Source organism: Tachypleus tridentatus, chromosome 12 (assembly GCF_004210375.1).
Source record: "Tachypleus tridentatus isolate NWPU-2018 chromosome 12, ASM421037v1, whole genome shotgun sequence".
NCBI classification, from domain to species: domain Eukaryota; kingdom Metazoa; phylum Arthropoda; class Merostomata; order Xiphosura; family Limulidae; genus Tachypleus; species Tachypleus tridentatus.
Window position 1 is genome coordinate 12260208 of NC_134836.1, and position 7251 is coordinate 12267458.

A 7251-nucleotide genomic window follows, 5' to 3' on the forward strand; every position below is an offset into this window, starting at 1 on the left:
AGACAACACCATTGTTGAAGTGAAGCATAATGATTTTCTCCTTAACTCTCAATTTAACTAAGCATGTGACCACTTTGTGTTCATTCAAAGTCTTTACAGATTTGATACTACTAACTTTTATTATAACGTGTATATCTTCATGGAATGTCAGTCATTCAGTAAACAAGACTTTTACATACAAAATATTATATTTTTAGTGAGGTATTTTTAATGAACTAAAAAATGATTTGTACTTAAATATATTTGTTTTATGTGTATATAGTTCCTGTGCAAAATAATTTTGATGTTAAGATTAAAGATGCTTTTCTTCATTTCAAATTTCATTTGTGTAATCTCCAAGACCTTCTAAATATATTTCAAATGTTTGTTTTCAGTAAAACTATATTTTATGTCATTTTCTCTACCTTAACTCTATACATGGGTTCATCAATTTGACTGACCTCGAAACAACAACAAAAAACAAACTAAACTACTTTTTTCTTTATAGAATGACTTCAAATGTAACATGAAACTACATTTGTTTATCCTAAGCAGCTTTAAACTTATAAATATACATCTATTTGTAATTAAATTTTATTGTCTTACTACCCTTTTGATTGCCTTTTTATGCCATGTCTAACTATTATCACACCCTTTAAGTTGTAAATCACTTGAGTAATTTGCAGCTCACATCAATCTACTGAATTACCTTATCCACCAGGTACTCCCAGCTGCTCATGTCATGACTTGTTAAATATTTTTATTATATTATTTATTTTACCTAATCTAACCTAACAAGACTCTTATTTATTGTTAATCTATCTTATAATAATAAAGAAAGAATAACACAAAAACAAGAAATAAAGTACTTACTCAAGTATTATTTTTGCTGTTTACCATCAATAATCCTACTTTCTTTATGCTACGGTAGTATTGCAATAAAAAATTATTATTTAATTGTATAATGCATTAAAGAATATAGAATAACAACATGAAAAAACTAACTACCACAATTATTCTGGACAAGCCATTACAAATTTGTCCAAGCTAGTCAGTACTCATCCCAAAGGAATGAAGCCCATTCTGCATGTTAAAATGATGATTAACTGTTTAGAACACAATGTTATATAATACATCATTTGGTAGATGAAAACTTTGTCTTTCTATTGATTATAGGTAAAATGCAATTAAATGTAAAAGATAACTATTAACAAATCCTGAAAGAAAGAATAAAACAGGTAGGTGTGAAAAGAGGTGTTTGATTTTCTATTTGATGAATCTGTAACCAAATAAAATTGAAAATAATGGCAAAATATGGCTTGTCTGAGCAACAATCATTTTAAAGAGAGTAATTTAAATTACATTCCATACTTATTGAAGGAGTTGTGAATAAAACGGAGAAGACATAATGTCTACAGAAAATGTGTCACCTTTATCACACTAGGGAAAATTCAGGATTTTGTAAAATATTGCCCAGTGAAATTAAGAACTTAAAGCTTATATACTGTTAAAATATGGATTATTAGCTACAAGTTTATGTCTACACTAATTGGTATAAGATAAAAAAAATTTAGTTTAATAAAATTTTGAATGTAAGTCACTAACACTTCATGACATATGCAGTAAATGATGCCCACTCAGATAGGGTTAACAAGTCTAGACCTTGAGGCATTACCCTATGAACAGTGTGTAAGAATGCCTCATCATCCATCCATAGGTTCTGAAATTCCTGATCCTTTAGATATGCACCCTTTTTCTGAAGCAAGGCATCTGGGAAGAAATGAATCTCAAGATGAGGTAGCAGCAGAGGAACACCTGTCATAGTATTGTTGTAATCTAGTCACTATTTGAAATTAAGATGTCAATCCTCATAAGGTAACTATGAAATTGAACAAATCACTTTTCATAATTCACTGGTTGCATAGAGACCAATGAAGATATCTCATGTGCACTTGCTCCAAATAAATGAGAAATTCAAAGGATGGTCACATCCTCAAAATGAAAAACTCTGCACATTGGGACAAGGACAGATGAGTAAGTGTTAGATTGCCTCTTCCATAGCACAAAGCTGGATGAAAGTTGACCATGTCACTATGTGTTGAAAAAGACATCCACATGGATGATACACTGTTGTGGAGTGAGAACAGATTTCTTGGTTTTAACAATAAAGTCCGTCTTGGTTGCTTCTAAGATTAAAATCTGGGTGTAACATTTGACCATCTAAAAAGAAAGTGCCAGCAGTAACCAGTTGCCCATGTAAGAGTGTATGCACAGGCATATGGAATGAAGGTGACAAAATACAGCTTGTACGATGCAGTAGAACATTTATGTTGTAGATACTTGTCTGAAGGGCAGAGTCTTGAACTGTAGCACCTGACCCTTATGCACAAAACACAAATTGTGGTAGAATGATTTTACTATTGGATTGTGCTGATAGGCATTGCAACATCGAACTTGGTCATCCATAGTCCTGGTAAAAATACCATTGTAGAGTAAGAAATGATTCCATTGCGAACTTTAGAAGATCAAAGAATTGATTTAGATGAGAAAGATCAACAACCATATGACAATCTCCTGTCTTCCTCACTACAATAAAGAGATGAAAATAAAACTTAGTAAGAATTAGGACAACTCTCTCTACTGACCCCTTGACCAACAAATCTCTGATAGTTGTGAAACAAAGTTTTAAAATGCAAAGATCTGTAAGAGGTAGAAACAGGTTGGATGGATAATGGTGGTGAAGATGTGAACTGAATGACTAGTCCTTATGCAAGAACCTGAAGTAAATATAGATCTGTGGTAAGGTTTTCCACATAAAAAGGAAGCTCATGAACATGAATAGAATCTATTCTGAGTACCAAATAAACAATGTGCTGGCACTGGGAGTATGGGGCAATAGAACAGATGAAGGACTATGATTCCCCGTATGAGCCAAGAAGCATCAAAAAGCCAACAATGAAAGAGATGAATGCAGACAAGTGACATCAACTTTTTATTCCATAAACTCTGAAATACCCACAAAATTCAAGGGTCAAAGAAAGGGAAGGCAGCTAGAAGGCAAACACATCTCTACCCTACAAATCCTGACAGCATACAGGCCAGGAGACTAGGTAAAGTGCAAAAGCTGACAATCAAGCACAGATGATAATAATGGTTCCAATTCATCAACAAATTGATGTGGCAATCACCAAGAGACTTCCAGCAAAAATTGAGGGCAATAAATATCTTAGAACTGTAGTCAGGGTTAAACAAATCTTAGATAAGTGTGATCTACAATGTTGACCAGAAACTGTTTTGATACCCTCAAAGTTCCAGAAGCAAGTCTATTCTCTGAAAACCTAGATATGCATCCAGCTAGCATGTTGGAATGTTGTTTCGACGAACATAACTGAGAAGTAAATCTCACTGCATGAAACACAGTATTAGACAATGGAAGGAGAAATAAGTATTTGCCCTCAGACTTTATTGAAATAAAGGAAGGCACATACTCAGAAGCAATCAAGAAAACACCAAAAATCTCACACTCAATTTACCAACTGAAGAAAAGAAGCCAGGGGCAAATGTTCTCAATTTGGCTTCCTGAGAAGCCAACAAAATAAAGAAAGACATTGGAAAAAGTGAATCAAAATTCTCTCCAGAATGTCCTGGATCACCTGCAAATGTAGCTCCAGAGCCCCCACAAAAAACACCACTGACCACAAAACAAAATATATCTCCATCTCATTAATAATAATGTCACAGACAGCCTCAACTGATAGTGACTTGCCCCTCCCCCCAACTACTGAGTAATGCTAGATATCAAAGCAAGATAGGAGAGACCTGAACTAACCCCTGTTCTGGAATTAATACTTTGGGGGATTAAAGTCTGTACACCAATTTACCAAACTTTTTTTTTTTAAATAAAAAACAGCAGAGTAACACGAAGAATGCTCATAGTATCTCCAATAGTTGTAGTACAGTAAAACCTGTCAATGATCACTGTATGAAGAAAATGTGATAATATTATCTAAATCAGGTGCTTACAGTCATGTGAAAAAATTAGGACACCCTAATGAAAGCTTGTGTATATATGTAACAATTTTGGATAAATGGATATTTAATCTTAATTGTAACAATACTGAAAGAAGTAATATAACTAAAGAATTAAAACTGAAGAAAAGACTTTTTAAGATCTTCTATAAAATGTAATTCGACAAAAATGCATATTCGAACTGAGAAAAAGGTTAGGACACCCTACCCCCTAACAGTTAGTATTACCCCTTTGGCTGAAATAACTGCAGTGAGATGCTTCTTGTAGCCATCTACCAGTCTCTGACATCGGTCTGAAGAAAGTTTGCGCCACTTCTCAATGCAGAACTCTGTCAGCTGTGAGATGTTTGAGGGGTTTCTTGCATGTACAGCCCGTTTCAAGTCACCCCACAGCATCTCAATGGGATTAAGATCTAGGCTTTGACTCGGGCCATTCCAGGACTCTTCATTTCTTAGTTTTCAGCCAGTCCTTAGTAGATTTACTGGTACGTTTTGGGTCATTGTCGTGTTGCAGGGTCCAGTTCCGCTTCAGCTTAATTTTCTTACAGATGGTCTCACATGATCCTCAAGCACCCTCTGACACACAGTAGAATTCATGGTGGATTCTATGATTGTGAGCTGTCCAGGTCCTGCTGCAGCAAAGCAGCCCCAAACCATGACACTTCCACCTCCATGCTTCACAGTTGGTACGAGGTTCTTTTCCTGGAATGCTGTATTTGGTTTACGCCAAACATGTCTTCTATTCTCGTGTCCAAATAATTCAATTTTGGACTCATCTGTCCCAAAAACATTATTCCAGAAGTCCTGATCTTTGTCTACATTCTATCTGGCAAACTTCAGTCTGGCCTTGATATTTCTCTTAGAGAGTAAAGGTTTCCTCCTTGTACACCTCCCATGCAAGTTAAATTTGTGCAGTCTCTTTCTGATTGTAGAGGCATGCACTTTCACATCAACAGTAGCCAGAGCCTGCTGTAGGTCCCGTGATGACATGTCAGGGTGTTTGGAGACCTCTTTTTAACATCTTGCAGTCTGCTCTCGGGGTGAACTTGCTTGAACGACCAGACCTGGGCATGTTGGCAGTTGTTTTGAAAGTCCTCCACTTGTTGACTATTTTCCAGACAGTGGAATGGCTAATTTCAAAATATTTTGGGATCTTTTTAAATCCCTTATCAGATCATAAGCTGCTACAATTTTCTTTCTGAAGGCCTCAGACAGCTTTTTTTGCTCTCACTCTCACTTCAACAGTCAAGAGCACACCAAACTAAATGTCTGAGGTTTAAACAGGGCAAGCCTCATTCACAATGCCGAGTAACGATCTTCTAATCACCTGCACCTGGTGTGATACACCTGTGTGAGAGTTGAGCCATTTTAAGTGGGTATAAATGTGGGGGTGTCCTAACTTTCCTCAGTTAGAATATGCATTTTTTTCAAATTACATTTTACAGAAAATCTTGAAAAGTCTTTTCTTTGGTTTTAATTGTTTAGTTATATTACTTTAATCTCTCAGTATTGTTACAATTGAGATTAAATATCCATTTATCCAAAATTGTTACACATATATACAGGTTTTCATAGGGTATCCTAATTTTTTCACATGACTGTATATACAGCACCAGAATAGAGGGCACACTGATAACGAGAGTCTCATGAAACAGATATCACCAAGATATAAATCTAAAAATTAGGTTTTCATACTCTTACTGAGCACAGCACAGATGTCCTATTGTGAACTGCTAGGGTGGAAGATGATGGATTCTTAGTTGTTTATAAATAGTCAAACCACAGAAGCATTCTTCTGTGAGGTAGAGAAACAGTAAAATACAGTGTAGAAAAGGGAATATTTCAACAATCTATCAGAAACACTGAAGTGGAAACAAAAAAATTATCCAGACAAAAAATGAACACTATAAATAATAATAATCATCTGTATTTTATACAATGTTTACAAAAAACATTTTCAGTTCTGTAGATAACTTTCAAATGAGTTATTCATGATACAATATTTATTGAATGGTCCTGAAAAGCTGAAGAACTGAAACTAACAGACTTAAAATAAGTTGTTTTAAAATTTAATATTAGTATGTGTAATTTATTTCTATGAGTACTACTACTACAACAAATATAGCACATTATCAAAAACTTACTGCAATATCATCATCTTCACAAAGGTCTAATTGGGCATCAATAGCCTTGTCTACAAGATGTGGGAAGTTCTTAAAAAACGTGGTTATGAATTGTGAAGCTAAGCCGCTCATTTCCAGAGCCTTGACAGCTTCTAGTATTTCAATGTATTCTTTTTCATGCTAAAAATGAAGAAAGGAAAAATTATTTCAAAGATAGAAAAAATCCTTACTTTAGAATAAAAACTCACTAAGCACTAGTAGTTAAAACTGGTTATAAAAATCACATTTGATAACTGATTAGGTGGAACCAACCAATGACTGATTATCTGTAGAAATGTAAGCACTAAAAGAATAAAATGTAACTATTTATTAAATAATACTATACAGTTAACAATTCTTATGAATTATTGAAAGTTTTCTTAGTCACTGTATGTTTCAGCATTCACAACCATGATGGCATGATTTTGATTCTGCATTTATATGTCAACTCATTAGCTAACTGCAAATGCTCATACGGATAGTGGCAATATATGACTATGACTTTAAACACAATAATACAAGTGAGAGAGGAAAGAAATTTTCACTGGGAGTGTTTCCTCCCAGTGTAGTTTACTTTTGATGTATAAAACACTTCAGGACAGAATGGATCATAAAGGTTTGTTATAAATGACTAACAATTAATTATCAAATTATTAATCAAATGCTTGATTGAAGCCAGAATTACTTATTTTCAGTACAATTTCTATGTGCACCATTACTCATTACTAAATTATCTATCCATGATACAAGAATAACATCTGTATGTAATTCAGAAGTTTCATGTGTAGAATCTGAATCAGAGAATATATAATTTAATTAAGTGAGCATAAATTAGAACTCAGCAACTTAGTCAATTAATCAATATGATCAATTATTTATTATCAGTAATTAATAAAGAAAACAATCAAAATGAGTGTTTCTGTTTATTCCAATAGTTGATGAAGATAAAATAGTGGAATCAATCCTAGTACAGGCATGCCAATGTGATTTATGAAAAAAGAGGAAAAGATATATAGTCTGACTATATACTACAGTTTTAGCAGATTGATTTATTCTTTTAATTTGCATTCATTTTTTAGAA

At 33.9% G+C, this 7251-nt stretch overlaps 1 pseudogene across 1 annotated transcript in view; it reads right to left on the minus strand.

The window, feature by feature from the left end:
• The window catches only part of LOC143234945 (apoptosis inhibitor 5-like), a 33463-nt pseudogene extending 26577 nt beyond the window's left edge, over nucleotides 1–6886 (minus strand). Inside the window, exons 1-2 of the transcript XR_013018870.1 lie at nucleotides 6869–6886; nucleotides 6153–6311 (exon numbers count right to left, since the gene is read on the minus strand). The product of XR_013018870.1 is annotated as an apoptosis inhibitor 5-like (transcript). The remainder of the gene's footprint in view (nucleotides 1–6152; nucleotides 6312–6868) is intronic.
• Nucleotides 6887–7251: the final 365 nt, after the last annotated feature.